Source organism: Arachis hypogaea, chromosome 6 (assembly GCF_003086295.3).
Source record: "Arachis hypogaea cultivar Tifrunner chromosome 6, arahy.Tifrunner.gnm2.J5K5, whole genome shotgun sequence".
In the NCBI taxonomy this organism is placed as follows: Eukaryota; Viridiplantae; Streptophyta; class Magnoliopsida; order Fabales; family Fabaceae; genus Arachis; species Arachis hypogaea.
Genome location: NC_092041.1, coordinates 75139737 through 75161698, shown reverse-complemented (window position 1 = coordinate 75161698; position 21962 = coordinate 75139737). Strand labels below are relative to the sequence as shown.

At 37.0% G+C, this 21962-nt stretch overlaps 1 non-coding gene across 1 annotated transcript; it reads left to right on the top strand.

The window, feature by feature from the left end:
- Positions 1–8792: 8792 nt before the first annotated feature.
- LOC112700421 (small nucleolar RNA R71) lies at positions 8793–8900 on the top strand. The gene has a single exon (XR_003153329.1). It is a non-coding gene; the product is annotated as a small nucleolar RNA R71 (small nucleolar RNA).
- Positions 8901–21962: the final 13062 nt, after the last annotated feature.

Below are 21962 nucleotides of genomic sequence, written 5' to 3'. Positions count from 1 at the left end.
TGTGTAATTTTCACAGCTTCTTCCTACCATTAACAATGATGAGGAAAGGAATCGACTCAAAAGAGTTTCTTTCTTTGGAGATAAAGTAGAAAAGTAATTTGAACAAAATTCTAACCTTATCAGAATTTTTTAGATCATCAATGTATAAAAAGTAATCCTCCACAGGAGAAGCTACAACCAAATCACTGGAATATATAAACCAAGGATTAATACATAGTTCAGTTCAATCTAAAATTTCAATTTCAGTTTCAATTATCACGTCTAGTCCTCTTTGACAGCCATATCGTGATATTCAAGCATTTTGCTAATAGAAATAGAAATAACAATATATCGCTAAACAGAATAAAGCACAATACAAAAAACGGCCATATCATGATATTCAAGCATTTTGCTAACAGAAATAGAAATAGAAATAACAATATATCGCTAAACAGAATAAAGCACAATACAAAAAACTCTTACAGATTATTCTGTTCAAACATGCCAATGATGTGTCCACAGATATCAAGGGAGAATACTAGAAATTGTCAAGGAATTCAAGATAAGTCTCCACATGATGAAATAGTCTTCATCATATGCATGAATGAGTGTATCAATAAAAGAATTTGTAAGGATACATGGCTCACACTCTTTGTCAAATATAGCTTTCTTAAGAAGTTGGAGAGACTGAAATATTAATCAATAAGCAGAAAATCAGGTATGGCATCAAATCAGCAAAAACATAATTTTGTGTCATGCACAATTATACATCTGAAGAACTCTCTCCTTGAATGCCAATTCTTTTATTTGCATCCTGAATGAATCTTCATCTGAAGAATCAATATCATCTGGCAATGCAACACAATCCCATCACCTACAAACAATTTGAAGTTACTACTTCTTTCATAATTCAAACGCATCTTGCCACTATATTTGTTAATAGTGTACTATATTGTAAACTTAACTTTATGAAATCCTTGTCATGCTACTCACCCGAAGAAGAATGTTAGAGAGAGAAAAAGCTTTAACCCTTCAAATAACTATGGAAACAATAAGATCAAGTAGAATCCATCCAAGCAAGAAAATAATTACTTTTTGAATTATATATATCTCTGAAATTATGTATTGAATAAATGGCAGAGACTAGAAAGGGTTACACAGTCATAGTGAAGAAACAAAGAAGAGAAGAATGAAGGGAGTTCATTCACAGAAAGCTTGCCATATCTGTCACTGTAATAAAAGCCTAAATTTGTTTTGAGAATAGAACAGATACAATTGCAAGAAAATTAATGTAATCTGAAGGAACGACGGAACCTACCTAAAACAACGGCGATAAGAAGAATAGGTAGAAGCGGCGGCGATGACGCTGACGAGCTTTAGCGAGCAGTGACAGAAAACGGCGTGGAAAAGGTAGCAAAATTCACTGGCATCAAAACTAAAAGAGAGAGATTGGGGAAGGGGTGTGATGGAGAGATTAGAAAAGGGGTGTGATGGAGCTTCGGGAACGGCAGTGAAGGGGCGAAAGGCGCCGATGATGAAGGTTTAGGAGCGAATCTGTGAGAAGTGGCGTCGATGAAGGATGGGGTGTTTTGTAAAATGAAGGCGCCGTCGAGGTGAACGTGATTTTCATACCCTTATTTTCACCTCTTTCGACAAAATAATTTAAATTACAGACAGAAAATTTGTCTGTAATAATTTAATAAAACGTGGCATTTTTGTCCATTTAATTACAGACGAATTTTCCGTCTGTAACTATTTCCCACGAAAAAAATTGATTTTTCCAACATAATTATCGAAGGATTCTCTTTTTCATCTGTAATTTATGCTAATTCATTTTTTTATTTTACGACAAAAAATTCCTCTGAAATTCCATCTGTATTTCATTGGGATAAAATCCATCGGAAATATCTATCTGTAATAACTAGTTTTCTAGTAGTGAGATAGAAAAGTTTTTAAATTAAAAAGATATGAATATTTGAAAAAGATAATATTTGAAATTTAAAATTTACCTTTACTAACAAGAAAAACCAAACATAAAATTTTTTTTAAAAGATAAGAAAAGATAGTCAAGATTTTCGAAATTTTGAATAAAGATAAAGGAGATATATTTTTTTATTTTTTTCGAATTAATGAAGAAAGAGAAAAACAACTAAAATACAACAAACTTAAAATTTTTAGATCAAAGACACTAGTTTTTTGAAAATTAGAAAGAAAAATACCAAAAGACACAAAACTTAAAAATTTGTAGATCAAACAAAGAAAAGAAACAAGAACAACTTGAATACTGGTGCACGAAATTGTGATCATCAACAATGGCGCCAAAGATTTGGTAGCGCTCTCAAACGTGAATCACACTTTGTCACAACTTTGCACAACTAACCAGCAAGTGCACTGGGTCGTCCAAGTAATACCTTACGTGAGTAAGGGTCGATCCCACGGAGATTGTTGGTATAAAGCAAACTATGGTCATCTTGTAAATCTCAGTCAGGCGGATTCAAATGGTTATAATGGTTTTTCGAAAATAATAATAAAATAAAGGATAAAATAAAGATAGAGTTACTCATGTAATTCAATGGTGGGAATTTCAGATAAGTGTATGGAGATGCTGTGTTCCTTTTGAATCTCTGCTTTCCTACTGTTTTCATCAAATCCTTCTTACTCCTTTCCATGGCAAGCTGTATGTAGGGCATCACCATTGTCAATGGATACTTCCCATCCTCTCAGTGAAAAAGGTCCAAATGCTCTTGTCACAGCACGACTAATCATCTGTCGGTTCTCGATCATGCCGGAATAGAATCCATTGATTCTTTTGCGTTTGTCATCACGCCCAACAATCGCGAGTTTGAAGCTCGTCACAGTCATTCAATCCCTGAATCCTACTCGGAATACCACAGACAAGGTTTAGACTTTCCGGATTCTCCTGAATGCCGCCATCAATTCTAGCTTATACCACGAAGATTCTGATTGAGTTATCCAAGAGATATGCGCTCGGTCTAAGGTAGAACGGAAGTGGTTGTCAATCACGCGTTCATAGGTGAGAATGATGATGAGTGTCACGGATCATCACATTCGTCATGTTGAAGTGCAACGAATATCATAGAATAAGAATAAGCTTGAATTGAATAGAAAATAATGGTACTTTGCATTAAAACTTGAGGTACAGCAGAGCTCCACACCTTAATCTATGGTGTGTAGAAACTCCACCGTTGAAAATACATAAGTGATGAAGGTTCAGGCATGGCCGAATGGCCAGCCCCCATGAATGATCAAAAGACCGAATGGTCAAGAGACTATACAATCAAAGACACCTAGTACAATAGTAAAATGTCCTATTTATACTAGACTAGCTACTAGGGTTTACAGAATTAAGTAATTGATGCAGAAAACCACTTCCGGGGCCCACTTGGTGTGTGCTTGGGCTGAGCTTGAGCTTTACACGTGTAGAGGCTTCTCTTGGAGTTAAACACCAAGTTGTAACGTGTTTTTGGCATTTAACTCTGGTTCGTGACGTGTTTCTGGCATTTGATTCCAGAATGCAGCATGGAATTGGCGTTGAGCGCCAGTTTGCGTCATCTAATCTCAAATAAAGTATGGACTATTATATATTTCTGGAAAGCTCTGGATGTCTACTTTCCAACGTTATTGAGAGCGCGCCATTTTTAGTTCCGTAGCTCTAGAAAATCCATTTTGAGTGCAGGGAGGTCAGAATCCAACAGCATCAACAGTCCTTTGTCAGCCTTCTTATCAGAGTTTTGCTCAGGTCCCTCAATTTCAGCCAGAAAATACCTAAAATCACAAAAAAACACACAAACTCATAGTAAAGTCCAGAAATGTGAATTTAGCATTAAAACTAATGAAAACATCCCTAAAAGTAGCTAGATCCTACTAAAAACTATATAAAAACAATGCCAAAAAGCGTATAAATTATCCGCTCATCACAACACCAAACTTAAATTGTTCTTGTCCCCAAGCAACTGAAAATCAAATAGGATAAAAAGAAGAGAATATACTATAAATATCAAAATATCAATGAAGATTAGTTCTAATTAGATGAGCGGGACTTGTAGCTTTTTGCTTCTGAACAGTTTTGGCATCTCACTTTTTCCTTTGAAGTTCTGAATGATTGGCTTTTATAGGAACTCAGAGTTCAGATAGTGTTAATTGATTCTCCTAGTTAAGTATGTTGATTCTTGAACACAGCTACTTTTATGAGTCTTGGTCGTGGCTCTAAGCACTTTATTTTCCAGTATTACCACCGGATGCATAAATGCCATAGACACATGACTGGGTGAACCTTTTCAGATTGTGACTCAGTTTTGCTAAAGTTCCCAGTTAGAGGTGTCCAGAGCTCTTAAGCACACTCTTTTTGCTTTGGATCACGACTTTAACCACTCAGTCTCAAGCTTTTCACTTGGACCTGCATGCCACAAGCACATGGTTAGGGACAGCTTGATTTAGCTGCTTAGGCCTGGATTTCATTTCCTTGGGCCCTCCTATCCATTGATGCTCAAAGTCTTGGATCCTTTTTACCCTTGTCTTTTGGTTTTAAGGGCTATTGGCTTTTTCTGCTTGCTTTTTCTTTTTCTTTCATATTTTCATATTTTTTTGCCACTTTTTTTCCGCAAGCTTTGTTCTTCACTGCTTTTTCTTGCTTCAAGAATCAATTTTATGATTTTTCAGATCATCAATAACATTTCTCTTGTTCATCATTCTTTCAAGAGCCAACAATTTTAACATTCATAAACAACAAGATAAAAAATATGCACTGTTCAAGCATTCAGTCAGAAAACAAAAAGTATTGTCACCACATCAATATAATTAAACTAATTTCAGGGATGAATTCGAAACTCATGTACTTCTTGTTCTTTTGTATTAAAAACATTTTTCATTTAAGAAAGGTGAAGGATTCATGGAATTATTCATAGCCTTAAGACATAGTTGCTAAATACTAATGATCATGTAGTAAAGACATAAACATAGACAAACATATAGCATAAAAACCGAAAAACAGAGAAATAAGAACAAGGAATGAGTCCACCTTAGTAATGGTGGCGTCTTCTTCTTGATGGACCAATGCTGTCCTTGAGCTCTTCTATGTCTCTTCCTTGCCTTTGTTGCTCCTCCCTCATTGCTCTTTGATCTTCTCTAATCTCATGGAGAATGATGGAGTCCTCTTGATGTTCCACCCTTAATTGATCCATGTTGTAACTCAAGTCTTCTAGAGAAGTGTTGAGTTGTTCCCAATAGTTGTTGGGAGGAAAGTGCATCCCTTGAGGCATCTCCGGGATTCCTTGGTGATGAGCTTCCTCATGTGTCTCTTGGGATCCATGAGGGGGCTCTCTTGTTTGCTCCATGCTCTTCTTAATGATGGGCTTATCCTCTTCAATGAGGATGTCTCCTTCTATGATAACTCCAGCTGAGTACCATAGATGGCAAATAAGATGAGGAAAAGCTAGCCTTGCCATGGTGGAGGAATTTTCGGCTATTTTGTAGAATTCAAGAGAGATGACTTCATGAACTTCTACTTCCTATCCAATCATGATGCTATGGATCATGATGGCCCGATTCACAGTAACTTCAGATCGGTTGCTAGTGGGGATGATGGAGCGTTGGATGAACTCCAACCATCCTCTAGCCACAGGCTTAAGATCCAGTCTTCTTAATTGAACTAGTTTGCCTCTTGAGTCTCTTTTTCATTGAGCTCCTTCCACACATATGTCCATAAGGACTTGGTCCAACCTTTGATCAAAGTTGACCCTTCTAGTGTAGGGGCGTGCATCTTCTTGCATCATAGGCAAGTTGAACGCCAACCTCACATTTTCCGGACTGAAATCTAAGTATTTCCCCCGAACCATTGTAAGATAATTCTTTGGATTCGGGTTCACACTTTGATCATGGTTCCTAGTGATCCATGCATTGGCATAGAACTCTTGAACCATTAAGATTCTGACTTGTTGAATGGGGTTGGTAAGAACTTCTCAACCTCTTCTTTGGATCTCATGTCGGATCTCCGGATACTCATTTTTCTTGAGCTTGAAAGGGACCTCAGGGATCACCTTCTCTTGGCCACAACATCATAGAAGTGGTGTTGATGGAACTTTGAGATAAATCTCTCCATCTCCCATGACTCGGAGGTGGAAGCTTTTGTCTTCCCTTTTCCTTTTCTAGAGGTTTCTCTGGCCTTAGGTGCCATAAGTGGTTATGGAAAAACAAAAAAGCTATGCTTTTACCACACCAAACTTAGAATATTGCTCGCCCTCGAGCAAGAGAAGAAAGAAAAGAAAAGAAGAAGACGAAGAAGAAGAAGAAAATGGAGGAGAGGGAGAGATGTGTATTCGGCCAAGGGGGAGAAGAGAAGGTTGTGTTGTGTAAAAATGAAGAGGGATAGAGAGGTTTATATAGTGAGGGGAGAGGGGTTAAGGTTCGGCCATATTGGGTGGGTTTGGGTGGGAAAGTGATTTTGAATTTTGAAGGTTGGTGGGGTTTATGGGGAAGAGTGGATGGATGTGATTGGTGAAGAGGTGATGGGGAAGAGAGATTGAAGTGTGTGAAGAAGAGAGAAGGTAAGTTGAGGTAGGTGGGGATCCTGTGGGGTCCACAGATCCTGAGATTATCCTGTGGGGTCTACAGATCCTGAGGTGTCAAGGATTTACATCCCTGCACCAATGAGGCATGTAAAACGCCCTTTTCATACAATCCTGGCGTTTAACGCCAGATTGATGCTTGTTTCTGGCGTTAAACGCCAGGTCCATGCATGTTTTGGGCGTTCAACTCCAGTTTGTAGCATGTTTCTGGTGTTGAACGCTAGCTTCCCTCAGTGTGCAATCCTGGCGTTTAAACGCCAGATTGCTGCATGTTTATGGCGTTCAATGCCAGATCCATGCTCTGTTCTGGCATTGAACGCCAGCCAGATGCTCCTTACTGGCGTTTAAACACCAGTAAGCCCTTCCTCCAAGGTGTGTTGTTTCTTCTGCTATTTTTGATTCTTTTTTTTAAATTTTAGTATTTGTTTTGTGACTCCATATGATCATGAACCTAATAAAACATAAAAGAACAATAAAAATAAAAATAAAATCAGATAAATAAAAGTTGGGTTGCCTCCCAAAAAGCGCTTCTTTAATGTCAATAGCTTGACAGTGGGCTCTCATGGAGCCTCACAGGTGATCAGGTCAATGTTGTAGACTCCCAACACCAAACATAGAGTTTGAATGTGGGGGTTCAACACCAAACTTAGAGTTTGATTGTGGGGGCTTTGTTTGACTCTGTATTGAGAGAAGCTTTTCATGCTTCCTCTCCATGGTTGCAGAAGAAGATCCTTGAGCTTTAAATATAAGGTAGTCCCCATTTAATTGAAGGACTAGCTCTCTTCTATCAACATCAATCACAGCTCCTACTGTGGCTAGGAAGGGTCTTCCAAGGATGATGCATTCATCATCCTCCTTCCTAGTGTCTAAGATTATGAAATCAGCATGGATGTAAAGGCCTTTAACCTTTACTAACACGTCCTCTACTAATTCATAAGCTTATCTTACTGACTTGTTTGCCATCTGTAATGAGAGTGTGGCAGGCTGTACCTCAATGATCCCCAGCTTCTCCATTACAGAGAGTGGCATAAGATTTATCCCTAACCCCAGGTCACAAAGAGCATTCTCAAAGGTCCTGGTGCCTATGGTACAGGATATTAAGAATTTACCAGTGTCCTGTTTCTTTTGCGGTAGAGCTTGCTGAACCCTCATATCTAGTTCACTAATGAGCAAGGGAGGTTCATCTTCCCAAGTCTCATTACCAAATAACTTGGCATTCAGCTTCATGATAGCTCCCAGATATTGAGCAACTTGCTCTCCAGTTATATCTTCATCCTCTTCAGAGAAAGAATAGTCTTCAGAGCTCATGAATGGCAGAAGGAGGTTTGATGGGATCTCTATGGTCTCTGTATGAGCCTCAGATTCCTTTAGGTCCTCAATAAGGAACTCCTTCTTGTCTGGGAGACGTCCCATGAGGTCTTTCTCATTGAGATTCACGTCCTCCCCTTCCTCCTTGGATTCGGCCATATTGACAATATCAATGGTCTTGCACTCTCTTTTTGGATTTTCTTCAGTATTGCTTAGGAAAGTACTAGGAGGAGTTTCAGTGACTTTCTTACTTAATTGGCCCACTTGTACCTCCAAATTTCTGATGGAGGACCTTGTTTCACTCATGAAACTTATAGTGGCTTTAGACAGATCAGAGACTATGTTTGCTAACTTAGAGGTGCTCTGCTCAGAATTCTCTGTCTGTTGCTGAGAAGATGATGGAAAAGGCTTGTTATTGCTGAGCCTATTTCTTCCACCATTATTAAAGCCTTGTTGAGGCTTTTGTTGATCCTTCCATGAGAAATTTGGATGATTTCTCCATGATGAATTATAGGTGTTTCCATAAGGTTTACCCATGTAATTTACCTCTGCCATTGCAGGGTTTTCAGGATCATAAGCTTCTTCTTCAGAAGATGCCTCTTTAGTACTGTTGGATGCATTTTGCCATCCATTCAGACTTTGAGAAATCATGTTGACTTGCTGAGTTAACATGTTTTTTTGAGCCAATATGGCATTCAAAGCATCTATTTCAAGAACTCCCTTCCTCTGAGGCGTCCCATTATTTACGGAATTCCTCTCATAAGTGTACATGAATTGGTTATTTGCAACCATGTCAATAAGTTCTTGAGCTTCTGCAGGCATTTTCTTTAGGTGAATGGATCCACCTGCAGAAAGGTCCAGTGACATCTTAGAGAATTCAGATAGACCATAATAGAATATATCCAAAATAGTCCACTCTGAAAGCATGTCAGAAGGACACCTTTTGGTCATCTGCTTGTATCTTTCCCAAGCTTCATAGAGGGATTCACCTTCTTTTTGTTTGAAGGTTTGAACATCCACTCTAAGCTTGCTCAACTTTTGAGGAGGAAAGAACTTATCCAAGAAGGCCGTGACCAGCTTATCCCAAGAGTTCAGGCTATCTTTAGGTTGTGAGTCCAACCATGTTCTAGCTCTGTCTCTTACAGTAAAAGGGAAAAGCATGAGCCTGTAGACTTCAAGATCTACTCCATTAGTCTTAACAGTCTCACAGATCTACAAAAATTCAGTTAAAAACTGATAGGGATCTTCTGATGGAAGTCCATGGAATTTGCAGTTCTGTTGCATTAGAGCAACTAGTTGAGGTTTTAGTTGAGATGCTTCTTCCGTCAAACTTGGAAGTAGGTCTAGTATAATCACCAAGCATCCTCCTTGCATTATTGTTGTTGGGTTCGGCTGCCATATCCTTTTCTTGTTCGAAAATTTCAGTAAGGTTGTCTTTGGCTTGTTGTAATTTAGCTTCTCTTAGTTTCCTCTTCAGAGTCCTTTCAGGTTCAGGATCAGCTTCAACAAGAATGTCTTTTTCCTTGTTCCTGCTCATATGAAAGAGAAGAGAACGGAAAAGGAAGAGGAATCCTCTATGTCACAGTATAGAGATTCCTATATGTTAGTAGAAGAAGAAAAGAAATAGAAGAAAGAAAGGAGTTAAGAATCCAAACACAAGGGGGAAGATAGGTTCGAATTCTTGAGATGAAGAGAAGTGTTAGTAGATAAATAAATAGATAGAAGAAGATGAAAGAGGGAGAATTTCGAAAATAAATTTTGAAAAAGGGTTAGTGATTTTCAAAAATTAAGAGAAGAAATAAAATTAAAATTAAAATTTGAAACAATTAATTAATTAAAAGAATTTTCAAAAAGAGGGAGATGTTTTTCGAAAATTTAGAGAGAAAAGTAGTTAGGTGGTTTTGAAAAAGATAAGAAACAAACAAAAGTCAATTAGTTAGTTGAAAATCAATTTTGAAAAGATAAGAAGTTAGAAAAGATATTTTAAAATCACATTTTTGAAAAAGATACAATTTTGAAAAATATATGATAGAAAAGATATTTTGAAAAAGAATTGATTTTTTTTAAAATTAAAATTGATTACTTGACTAACAAGAAACTAAAAGATATGATTCTAGAATTTAAAGATTAAACCTTTCTTAACAAGAAAGTAACAAACTTCAAATTTTTGAATCAATCATATTAATTGTTAGCAAAGTTTTCGAAAATTTGAAATGAAATTAAGAAAAATATTTTGAAAAATATTTTTTTAAATTTTCGAAACTCATAAAAGAAAAATAAAAAAGATTTGATTTTTGAAAAAGATTTTGAAAAGATAAGATTTTTAAAATTGAAATCTTGACTTGACTAACAAGAAACAACTTATTTTAATAATTTTTTACTAAGTCAACCCAAAAATTTCGAATTTTTGAGTAAAATAAGGGAAAGATATTTTTTATTTTTGAATTTTTTAATGAGGAGAGAGAAAAACACAAATATGACCCAACACATGAAAATTTTGGATCAAAACCAATGATGCATGCAAGAACACTATGAATGTCAAGATGAACACCAAGAACACTTTGAAGATCAAGATGAACATCAACTTTTTTTTTGAAAATTTTCAGGAAAAGAAAAACATGCAAGACACCAAACTTAGAAATTTTTAATGCTTAGACACTATGAATGCAAAAATGCAAATGAAAAACAACAAAAGACATAAAACAAGAAAATATGAAGATCAAATAAGAAGACTTACCAAGAACAACTTGAAGATCATGAAGAACACATGTATGAATTTTCGAAAAATGCAAAAGTTTTTAAAACATGCAATTGACACCAAACTTAAAAATTGACTCTAGACTCAAACAAGAAACACAAAATATTTTTTTGATTTTTATGATTTTATGATTTTTTTATTTTTCGAAAGTTATATTTGGAAAAACGAAAAAGAAGAATAAAAAATTTTTTGAAAGATTTTTGAAAAAAAAATTTTGAAAAGAAAATTACCTAATCTGAGCAATGGTGCACGAAAATTGCAATCATACTTTTGCAATCCGCACAACTAACCAGCAAGTGTATTGGGTCGTCCAAGTAATACCTTACATGAGTAAGGGTCAAATCCCACGGAGATTGTTGGTTTGAAGCAAGTTATGGTTATCTTATTATTCTTAGTCAGGATACCAACAACAGTGTTTTTCAAGTTCAATTGTAAAAAGTGAAAGGGCATAAAATAAATAATTGTTACTCAATAATGGAGAATATGTTGGAGTTTTGGAGATGCTTTGTCTTCTAAATTTCTGTAACATAATCCTTCCTCACTTTCATAAATGCAAGGCTCCTTCCATGGCAAGCTGTATGTAGGGTGTCACCGTTGTCAATGGCTACTTCCCATCCTCTCAGTGAAAATGGTCCAAATGCTCTGTCACAGCACGGCTAATCATCTGTTGGTTCTTGATCATGTCGGAATAAGATCCATTGATCCCTTTGCGTCTATCACTACGCCCAACACTCGCGAGTTTGAAGTTCGTCACAGTCATCCAATCCCAAAATCCTACTCAGAATACCACAGACAAGGTTTAGACTTTCCGGATCCTCATGAATGCAGCCAACAATTCTAGCTTATACCACAAATATTCTGATTAAGGAATCTAAGAGATACTCATTCAATCTAATGTAGAACGGAGGTGGTTGTCAGGCACACGTTCATGGATTGAGGAAGGTGATGAGTGTCATGGATCATCACCTTCTTCATAGTGAAGCGTGAATGAACATCTTAGATAGGAACAAGCATATTTGAATGAAAAACAGAAATAATTGCATTAATTCATCGAGACGCTGCAGAGCTCCTCACCCCCAACAATGGAGTTTAGAGATTCATGCCGTCAAAGAGTATAAAATTCAGATCTAAAAATGTCATGAGATACAAAATAAATCTCTAAAAGTTGTTTAAATACTAAACTAGTAACCTAGGTTTACAGAAAATGAGTAAACTAGGATGGATAGTACATAAATCCACTTCTAGGGCCCACTTGGTGTATGCTGGGGCTGAGACTTAAGCTTCTCACATGCCTGGGCTGTTTTTGGAGTTGAACGCTAGGTTGTAACCTGTTTCTGGCGTTGAACTCTAACTTGCAACCTGTTTCTGGCGCTGAACGCCAAACTGAAACATGGAACTGGCGTCGAACGCCAGTTTACGTCATCTATCTTCGCGCAAAGTATGGACTATTATATATTGCTATAAAGCCCTGGATGTCTACTTTCCAACTCAATTGAGAGCATGCCAATTGGACTCCTGTATCTCCAAAAAATTTATTCCGAGTTCAGGGAGGTCAGAATCCAACAATATCAGCAGTCCTTTTTCAGCCTAAATCAGATTTTTGCTCAGCTCCCTCAATTTCAGCCAGAAAATACCTGAAATTACAGAAAAACACACAAACTCATAGTAAAGTCCAGAAATATGAATTTTGTCTAAAAACTAATAAAATTATACTAAAAACTAACTAAAACATACTAAAATCTACATGAAATTACCCCCAAAAAGCGTATAAAATATCCGCTCATCACAACACCAAACTTAAATTGTTGCTTGTCCTCAAGCAACTAGATAAATAAAATAGGATAAAAAGAATTTAAGAAGCAATAATATCACAGAGTTTTAAGTGAAGCTCATATTCTAATTAGATGAGCGGGACTAGTAGCTTTTTGCTTCTGAACAGTTTTGCCATCTCACTTTATCCTTTGAAATTCAGAATGATTGGCATCCATAGGAACTCAGAATTCAGATAGTATTATTGATTCTCCTAGTGTAGTATGTTGATTCTTGAACACATTTACTTTATGAGTCTTGGCCGTGGCCCTAAGCACTTTGTTTTCCAGTATTACCACCGGATACATAAATGCCACAGACCCATAACCGGGTGAACCTTTTCAGATTGTGACTTAGCTTTGCTCAAGTCCCCAATTAGAGGTGTCCAGAGTTCTTAAGCACACTCTTTTGCTTTGGATCACGACATTAACCACTCAGTCTCAAGCTTTTCACTTGGACCTGCATGCCACAAGCACATGGTTAGAGACAACTTGATTTAGCCGCTTAGGCTTGGATTTATTTCCTTGGGCCCTCCTATCCATTGATGCTCAAAGCCTTGGATCCTTTTTACCCTTGCCTTTTGGTTTAAAGTGCTATTGGCTTTTCCAAACTCTTTTGCTTCTCTCTTTTTTTTTAGTTTTTTTTAGTTTTTTTTGTTTTATTTTTCACTGCTTTTCTTGCTTCAAGAATCACTTTCATAATTTTTTTAGATCAACAATAATATTTCTCTTGTTCATCATTCTTTCAAGAGCCAACAATTTTAACATTCATAAAATTCAATATCAAAAATATGCACTGTTCAGGCATTCATTCAGAAGACAAAAAGTATTGCCACCACATCTAAATAATTAGAATTTTCCTTATTAAAAGCTCGAAAAATATTGCCTCTTTATTCTAAAAGTCTACTATTTTATTCATGTTTGATGATGATGAGAAAAATAAATTATAGCTTAATTGGAGATAAAATCAAGATAGAGATACTAATTACTACTACTCATATATAACTTCTAAGGTATATTCCTAATAAGAACAATTATCACAGAGTTAAGTTAAAGATTAGGACTCAACAACCTTTGGGAGATGATGGGTGCTCCTTCAACTTGTGGGGTGTCTGGTCCTTCAAGAGACAGCTTCTGGCGTTTCAGCTCGAATTTTAACTTCCGGGATCACTGTTCTCAGATCCATTATTTTGTGGTAATGGTCTGCATGTTCTTTGGTTAAGAACTTCTCTTAATTCCAAAGTGGTTTTGGAATATTCTCTTTCTTTCCTCTTGAAGTATTTTGTTTTCCCTTAGGTGCCATGATCTTGAAAAGTTTTAGCTCAGTGATCACGGAAAAATACCAAACTTAGAGGTTTGCTTGTCCTCAAGCAAAAGAAAGGAAATGAGAGGAATAGAAGGAACGGTAATTTCAAAATTTCAAAAGATATGATGGGATTTTGAAAAAAATTTGAGAAGAAATCAAAAAGATTTGAAAAGAATTCAAAAAGATAATTGAGTTTTGAAAAAGGTTTGAAAAGATATTGAAGAAAAATTAAGAAACATGTTTAGGATTAAAAATTTTTGGAATTGAAGTTGAAAGATGAGAGTTTGTAATATGTTTATGCAAGAAATCATGAATTGAAACATAAAAAAAATGAAAAAAAAAATTTGAAGTGAAAACGAATTTACCTCCTCCCCACAATCCTGGCGTTAAACGCCCAAACGCTGCATGTTTTGGGCGTTTAGGGTTTAGGGTTTAGGGTTTAGGTTCTTCTTTTGGGCGTTCAACGCCCAAAACAGTTCTTACTGGCTTTTTCGCATCAGTAAGCTTCCTTTTTGCTGTTTTATCCTGCGAATCCTTCTGTAACTCTGAGAACTCAAGCAATTGCTATTTTTACCTTTGAAGATATTTGACATAAACCTGTAAAAATCAATTAATTAACAAATAAGCTTTGTAAATGGTTGGGTTGCCTCCCAGCAAGCGCTTCTTTATTGTCTTTAGCTGGACTATTACTGAGCTTTAATCAAGTCTCAGTTTTGAGCATTCTTGCTCAAAATTGCTTTCAAGATAATGTTTAACTCTAGTAATTTAGTGACCTCCTTCTGCACCACCTCCTTCATGGTTGGATTTAGCCGCCTCTGTGATTGAACCACTGGCTTAGCGTCACCCTCCAATAGGATCTTGTGCATGTATTTGGCTGGGCTAATGCCCTTAAGATCACTGATGGACCACCCAAGAGCTATCTTGTATGTCCTTAGCACTTGAATTAATACTTCCTCTTCCTGTGGCTCTAAGGTAGAGCTTATGATTACAGAAAAGGTATCACCTTCTCCCAAAAATGCATATTTTTTGGATGGTGGTAATGGTTTGAGCTCGGGTTTGGGAGATTTCTCCTCTTCCTGAGGGATTTTCAAAGGTTCTATTTTCTCTCTGGTTCCTCCAGATCAGGCTGAGCATCTTTAAAGATATCCTCTAGCTCTGATTCGAGACTCTCAGTCATATTGACCTCTTTTACCAAAGATTCAATAATATCAATGCTCATGCAGTCATTTTGGGTGTCTGGATGTTGCATAGCTTTGACAACATTCAACTTAAACTCGTCCTCATTGACTCTCAGGGTTACTTCCCCTTTTTGGATGTCAATGAGGGTTCGTCCAGTTGCTAGGAAAGGTCTTCCTAGAATGAGAGTTGCACTCTTGTGCTCTTCCATTTCCAGCACCACAAAGTCAATGGGAAAGGCAAATGGTCCAACCTTGACAATCATGTCTTCAATCACGCTTGATGGGTATTTAATGGAGCCATCAGCAAGTTGGAGACATATCCGGGTTGGTTTGACTTCTTCAGTCAAACCAAGCTTTTTGATAGTGGATGCAGGTATTAGGTTGATACTTGTCCCAAGATCACATAGAGCTTGCTTGGTACAAGTACCCTCTAAAGTGCATGGTATCATAAAGCTTTCGGGATCCTTAAGCTTCTCAGGTAAGCTTTTTAGAATGACTGCACTGCATTCTTCAGTGAGGTAAACGTTTTTAGTTTCCCTCCAATCCTTCTTATGACTTAAGATCTCTTTCATGAACTTAGCATAAGAAGGTATTTGCTCAAGTGCCTCTGCAAACGGAATCTTTATTTCAAGAGTCCTGAGATAGTCTGCAAAGCGGGCAAATTCCTTATCCTGTTCTGCTTGGCGGAGTTTTTGAGGATAAGGCATTTTGGCTTTGTATTCCTCAACCTTAGTTGTCGTAGGTTTATTGCCTACAGATGTGGGTTGAGAAACCTTTTTAGAGGGGTTGCTATCAGCACTTGTATGTGTCTGATCTCCCACTGGCGTTTGAATGCCAGGGGTGGAAGCTGGAGTGACGTTAGACGCCAACTCCTTACCTGCTGGCGTCTGAACGCCAGAACTGTACTTTCTTTGGGCGTTCAATGCCAATTCCTTGCTTGTTTCTGGCGTTAAACGCCAGGACTGAGCATGGGTTGGGCGTTCGACGCCAGCTTCCCACCCATTTTCTGGCGTTTGAGCGCCAGAATTATTCCTCTCTGGGCTCTGACTGTCCTCAGATGGATTTTGGGTAGCATTCTTTTCATTTCTTGGCTTCCTGCTACCCTGAAGTGAGGTATTTAATGTTTTCCCACTTCTTAATTGAACTGCTTGGCATTCTTCTGTTATTTGTTTTAATAACTACTGTTCTGTTTGCTTCAACTGTATTTTCATATTCATATTAGCCATTCTTGTTTCTTGTAGTATCTCCTTGAATTCGGCTAGCTGTTTTGTTAGAAAATCCAGTTGCTGATTGAGAGCTTGTTCTGTAGGACTGAGTTCAGCAGTTACTGTTTTAGCCTCTTCGTTGATGGAAGGTTTACTGATTAGGTACAGATGCTGATTTTTGTTAACTGTATCAATAAGCTCTTGAGCTTCTTCTATTATCTTTCTCATGTGTATAGATCTACCAGCTGAGTGGTCTAGAGAAATCTGAGCTCTTTCTGTAAGCCCATAGTAGAAGATGTCTAACTGTACCCATTCTGAAAACATTTTAGAGGGGCATTTTCTTAGCATCTCTCTGTATCTCTCCCAGGAATCATAAAGGGATTCATTATCTCCTTGTTTAAAGCCTTGGATGCTCAGCCTTAGCTGTGTCATCCGTTTTGGAGGGAAGTATTGATTCAGGAATTTTTCTGACAGCTGTTTCCATGTCTTTATGCTAGCTTTAGGTTGGTTATTTAACCACCTTTTAGCTTGGTCTTTTACAACAAATGGAAACAGTAATAATCTGTAGACATCCTGATCTACTTCTTTATCATGTACTATGTCAGCAATTTGTAAAAATTGTGCCAGAAACTCTATAGGTTCTTCCTGTGGAAGACCGGAATACTGGCAACTTTGCTGCACCATGAAAATGAGCTAAGGATTCAACTCAAAATTACTAACTCCAATGGAGGGTATATATATACTACTCCCATATGAAGCAGTAGTGGGGTTAGCATATGACCCCATAGTCCTTCTGGACTGTTCATTTCCACTTAAGTCCATAATGGAGAAAGGGAGATGATGTGAATTTATTTTATTTATTTTATTATATATAAAAATTTTGAAATAATAAAATAAAATAAAATAAAATAAAGACGACAATAAAATTAAAAATAAATAAAAATAAAAATAAAATAAAAAAGAATTTAAAAATATTTTATGAAGATTTTCGAAAAAGTGAGGAGAGAGAAAGTGGTTAGGATATTTTCGAAAAAGATAATTTTTTTATCTTAAAAGGATAAGATTTGAAAAATTTTGAAATTGAAATCTGAATTTTTATATATAAAAAAATTCGAAAATATGGCTTAAAATTAGTTAGAAAAGATATATTTTTTTGAATTTTGAATTTTATGATGAAAGAGAAAAACACACAAAAGACACAAGACTTAAAATTTTTAGATCTAATGCTCCTTGTTTTCGAAAATTTTGGAGAAAAAACACCAAGAAACACCAAACTTAAAAATTTTAAGATCAAAACACAAGAAAGACTCAAGAACACCTTGAAGAATCACAAGAACAACAAGAACAAAAGAAAGAACACCAAACTTAAAATTCTTAGAAAACCAAAATAAATTTTCGAAAATTAAAGAAAATTAACAAGAAAACACCAAACTTAAAGTTTGGCACAAGATTCAATCAAAGAAAAATTATTTTTGAAAAAGATTTTAAAAAGAAGATACCCAATTACCAAGAACATAAACCAATGCTCTAGCCAATTGAGCTATAAATGTAACGTGTTTTAAAGAGGTATTTTTAATAAATAAAAATAAAAATTTTTTGAAAACTAATATTTTGAACTTGCACAAGGAAAACACGAAAAATACACAAAATAGGAAAAACCAAAGATCAAACAAGAAAATTTGACAAGAACAATTTGAAGATCAAGGAAAAATAAAGAACATGCAGTTCGAAAATTGAAAGACAAAGAAGAGCATGCAATTGACACCAAACTTAAAACATGACACTAAATTCACAGAAAAACTAAAAATTAATAAAAAAAACTAATATTTTTGAAATTTTTTTTTAGAAGGGATAATAAAAGATGCAATTCTAGTAAAAAAAAGATAAATTTTTCCTAATCTAAGCAAAGAGATTTACCGTCAGTTGTTCAAACTCAAACAATCCCCGGCAACAGCGCCAAAAACTTGGTGCACAAAAATTGCAATCACACTTTTGCAATCCGGCACAACTAACCAGCAAGTGCACTGGGTCGTCCAAGTAATACCTTACGTGAGTAAGGGTCGAATCCCACGGAGATTGTTGGTTTGAAGCAAGCTATGGTTATCTTATTATTCTTAGTCAGGATACCAACAACAGTATTTTTCAAGTTCAATTGTAAAAAGTGAAAGGGCATAAAATAAATAATTGTTACTCAATAATGGAGAATATGTTGGAGTTTTGGAGATGCTTTGTCTTCTAAATTTCTGTAACATAATGCTTCCTCACTTTCATAAATGCAAGGCTCCTTCCATAAAAAGCTGTATGTAGGATGTCACCGTTGTCAATGGTTACTTCCCATCCTCTCAGTGAAAATGGTCCAAATGCTCTGTCACAGCATGGCTAATCATCTGTTGGTTCTCGATCATGTCGGAATAAGATCCATTGATCCTTTTACGTCTGTCACTACGCCCAACACTCGCGAGTTTGAAGTCCGTCATAGTCATCCAATCCCAGAATCCTACTTGGAATACCACAGACAAGGTTCAGACTTTCTGGATCCTCATGAATGCCGCCAACAATTCTAGGTTATACCACAAAAATTCTGATTAAGGAATCTAAGAGATACTCATTCAATCTAATGTAGAACAAAGGTGGTTGTCAGGAACACGTTCATGGATTGAGGAAGGTGATGAGTGTAACGGATCATCACCTTCTTCATAGTGAGGCGCGAATGAACATCTTAGATAGGAACAAGCATGTTTGAATAGAAAACAGAAATAATTGCATTAAATCATCGAGACGCTGCAGAGCTCCTCACCCCCAACAATGGAGTTTAGAGACTCATGCCGTCAAAGAGTATAAAATTCAGATCTAAAAATGTTATGAGATACAAAATAAATCTCTAAAAGTTGTTTAAATACTAAACTAGTAACCTAGGTTTACAGAAAATGAGTAAACTAGGATAGATAGTGCAGAAATCCACTTCTGGGGCCCACTTGGTGTGTGCTGGGGCTGAGACTTAAGCTTCTCACGTGCCTGGGCTGTTTCCGGAGTTGAACGCCAGGTTGTAACCTATTTCTGGTGTTGAACTCCAACTTGCAACCTGTTTCTGGCGCTGAACGCCAAACTGCAACATGGAACTGCGTTGAACGCCAGTTTACGTCATCTATCTTCACACAAAGTATGAACTATTATATATTGCTGGAAAGCCCTAGATGTCTACTTTCCAACCCAATTGAGAGCGCGCCAATTGGACTACTGTAGATCCAAAAAATCTTTTCCGAGTGCAGGGAGGTCAGAATCTAACAACATCAGCAGTCCTTTTTCAGCCTAAATCAGATTTTTGCTCAGCTCCCTCAATTTCAGCCAGAAAATACCTAAAATTACAGAAAAACACACAAACTCATAGTAAAACCCAGAAATATGAATTTTGCCTAAAAACTAATAAAATTATACTAAAAACTAACTAAACATATTAAAATCTACATGAAATTACCCCCAAAAAGCGTATAAAATATCTGCTCATCAAGCAACAAGATGAATCGTCAACTGTCCAAACTCGAACAATCCCTAGCAACGGTGCCAAAAACTTGGTGCACGAAATTGTGATCATCAACAATGGCGCCAAAGACTTGGTAGCGCTCTCAAACGTGAATCACACTTTGTCATAACTTCGCACAACTAACCAGCAAGTGCACTGGGTCGTCCAAGTAATACCTTACATGAGTAAGGGTCGATCCCACAGAGATTGTTGGTATGAAGCAAACTATGGTCATCTTGTAAATCTCAGTCAGGCAGATTCAAATGGTTATAATGGTTTTTCAAAAATAATAATAAAATAAAGGATAAAATAAAGATAGAGTTACTCATGTAATTCAATGGTGGGAATTTCCAATAAGTGTATGGAGATGCTGTGTTCCTTCTGAATCTCTGCTTTCCTACTGCTTTCATCCAATCCTTCTTACTCCTTTCCATGGAAAACTGTATGTAGGGCATCACCGTTGTTAATGGCTACTTCCCATCCTCTCAGTGAAAAAGGTCCAAATGCTCTTGTCACAGCACGGCTAATCATTTGTCAGTTCTCGATCATGCCGAAATAGAATCCATTGATTCTTTTGCGTTTGTCACCACACCCAACAATCGCGAGATTGAAACTCATCACAGTCATTTAATCCCTGAATCCTACTCGGAATACCTGATGAGCGGATAATTTATACGCTTTTTGGCATTGTTTTTAGGTAGTTTTTAGTAAGTTCAAGCTACTTTTAGGGATGTTTTCATTAGTTTTTATGTTAAATTTACATTTCTGGACTTTACTATGAGTTTGTATGTTTTTATGTGATTTCAGGTAATTTCTGGCTGAAATTGAGGGACTTGAGCAAAATTTTGAAAAAGGCTGGCAAAAGGACTGCTGATGCTGTTGGAATATGACCTCCCTGCACTCAAAATAGATTTTCTGGAGCTACAGAACTCCAAATGGCACACTCTCAACGGCGTTGGAAAGTAGACATCCAGAGCTTTCCAAAAATATATAATAGTCAATACTTTATTTGGGAATTGACGACGTAAAATGGCGCTCAATGCCAAGTACATGCTGCTGTCTGGAGTTAAACGCCAGAAACACGTCACGACCCGGAGTTGAACGCCCAAAACACGTTACAACTTGGCGTTCAACTCCAAGAAAAGCCTCAGCTCGTGGATAGATCAAGCTCAGCCCAAGCATACACCAAGTGGGCCCCGGAAGTGGATTTATGCATCAATTACTTACTCATGTAAACCCTAGTAGCTAGTCTAGTATAAATAGGATAAGTTACTATTGTATTAGACATCTTTTGACCATTCGGTCTTTTGATCACCTTTATGGGGGCTGGCAATTCGACCATGCCTGAACCTTTCACTTATGTATTTTTAACGGTGGAGTTTCTACACACCATAGATTAAGGGTGTGGAGCTCTGCTATACCTCAAGTTTCAATACAATTACTATTATCTTCTATTCAATTCTCTTTTATTCTTATTCCAAGATATACGTTGCACTTCAACTTGATGAATATGATGATCCATGACACTCAACCACTTCCGTTCTACCTTAGGCCGGGCGCATATCTCTTAGATTCCCCAACAGAATCTTCGTGGTATAAGCTAGATAGATGGCGGCATTCATGGGAATCCGGAAAGTCTAACCTTGTCTGTGGTATTCCGAGTAGGATTCCGGGAATCTAGAAAGTCTAACCTTGTCTGTGGTATTCCGAGTAAGATTCCGGTATTGAATGACTGTGACGAGCTTCAAACTCCTGAAGGCTGGGCGTTAGTGACAGACGCAAAAGAATCAATGGATTCTATTCCAACCTGATTGAGAACCGACAGATGATTAGCCGTGCTGTGACAGAGCATTTGGACAATTTTCACTGAGAGGATGGGATGTAGCCATTGTCAAGGGTGATGCCTCCAGACAATTAGCCATGCAGTGACAGCGCATAGGACCATTTTCCCGAGAGGATGAAAAGTAGCCATTGATGACGGTGATGCCCTACATACAGCTTGCCATGGAAAGGAGTAAGAAGAAATTGGATGAAAGCAATAGGGAAACAGAGATTCGAGAGGATTCTAGCATCTCTACATGCCTATCTGAAATCCCCACCATTAATTTACATAAGTATTTCTATCCTATTTTATTTTCTTTTTATTATTAATTTTCGAAATCCATAAACATTTAATCTGCCTAACTGAGATTTACAAGGTGACCATAGCTTGCTTCATACCAACAATCTCTGTGGGATCGACCCTTACTCACGTAAGGTATTACTTGGATGACCCAGTACACTTGCTGGTTAAGTTGAACGGATTTGTGAGCTTCT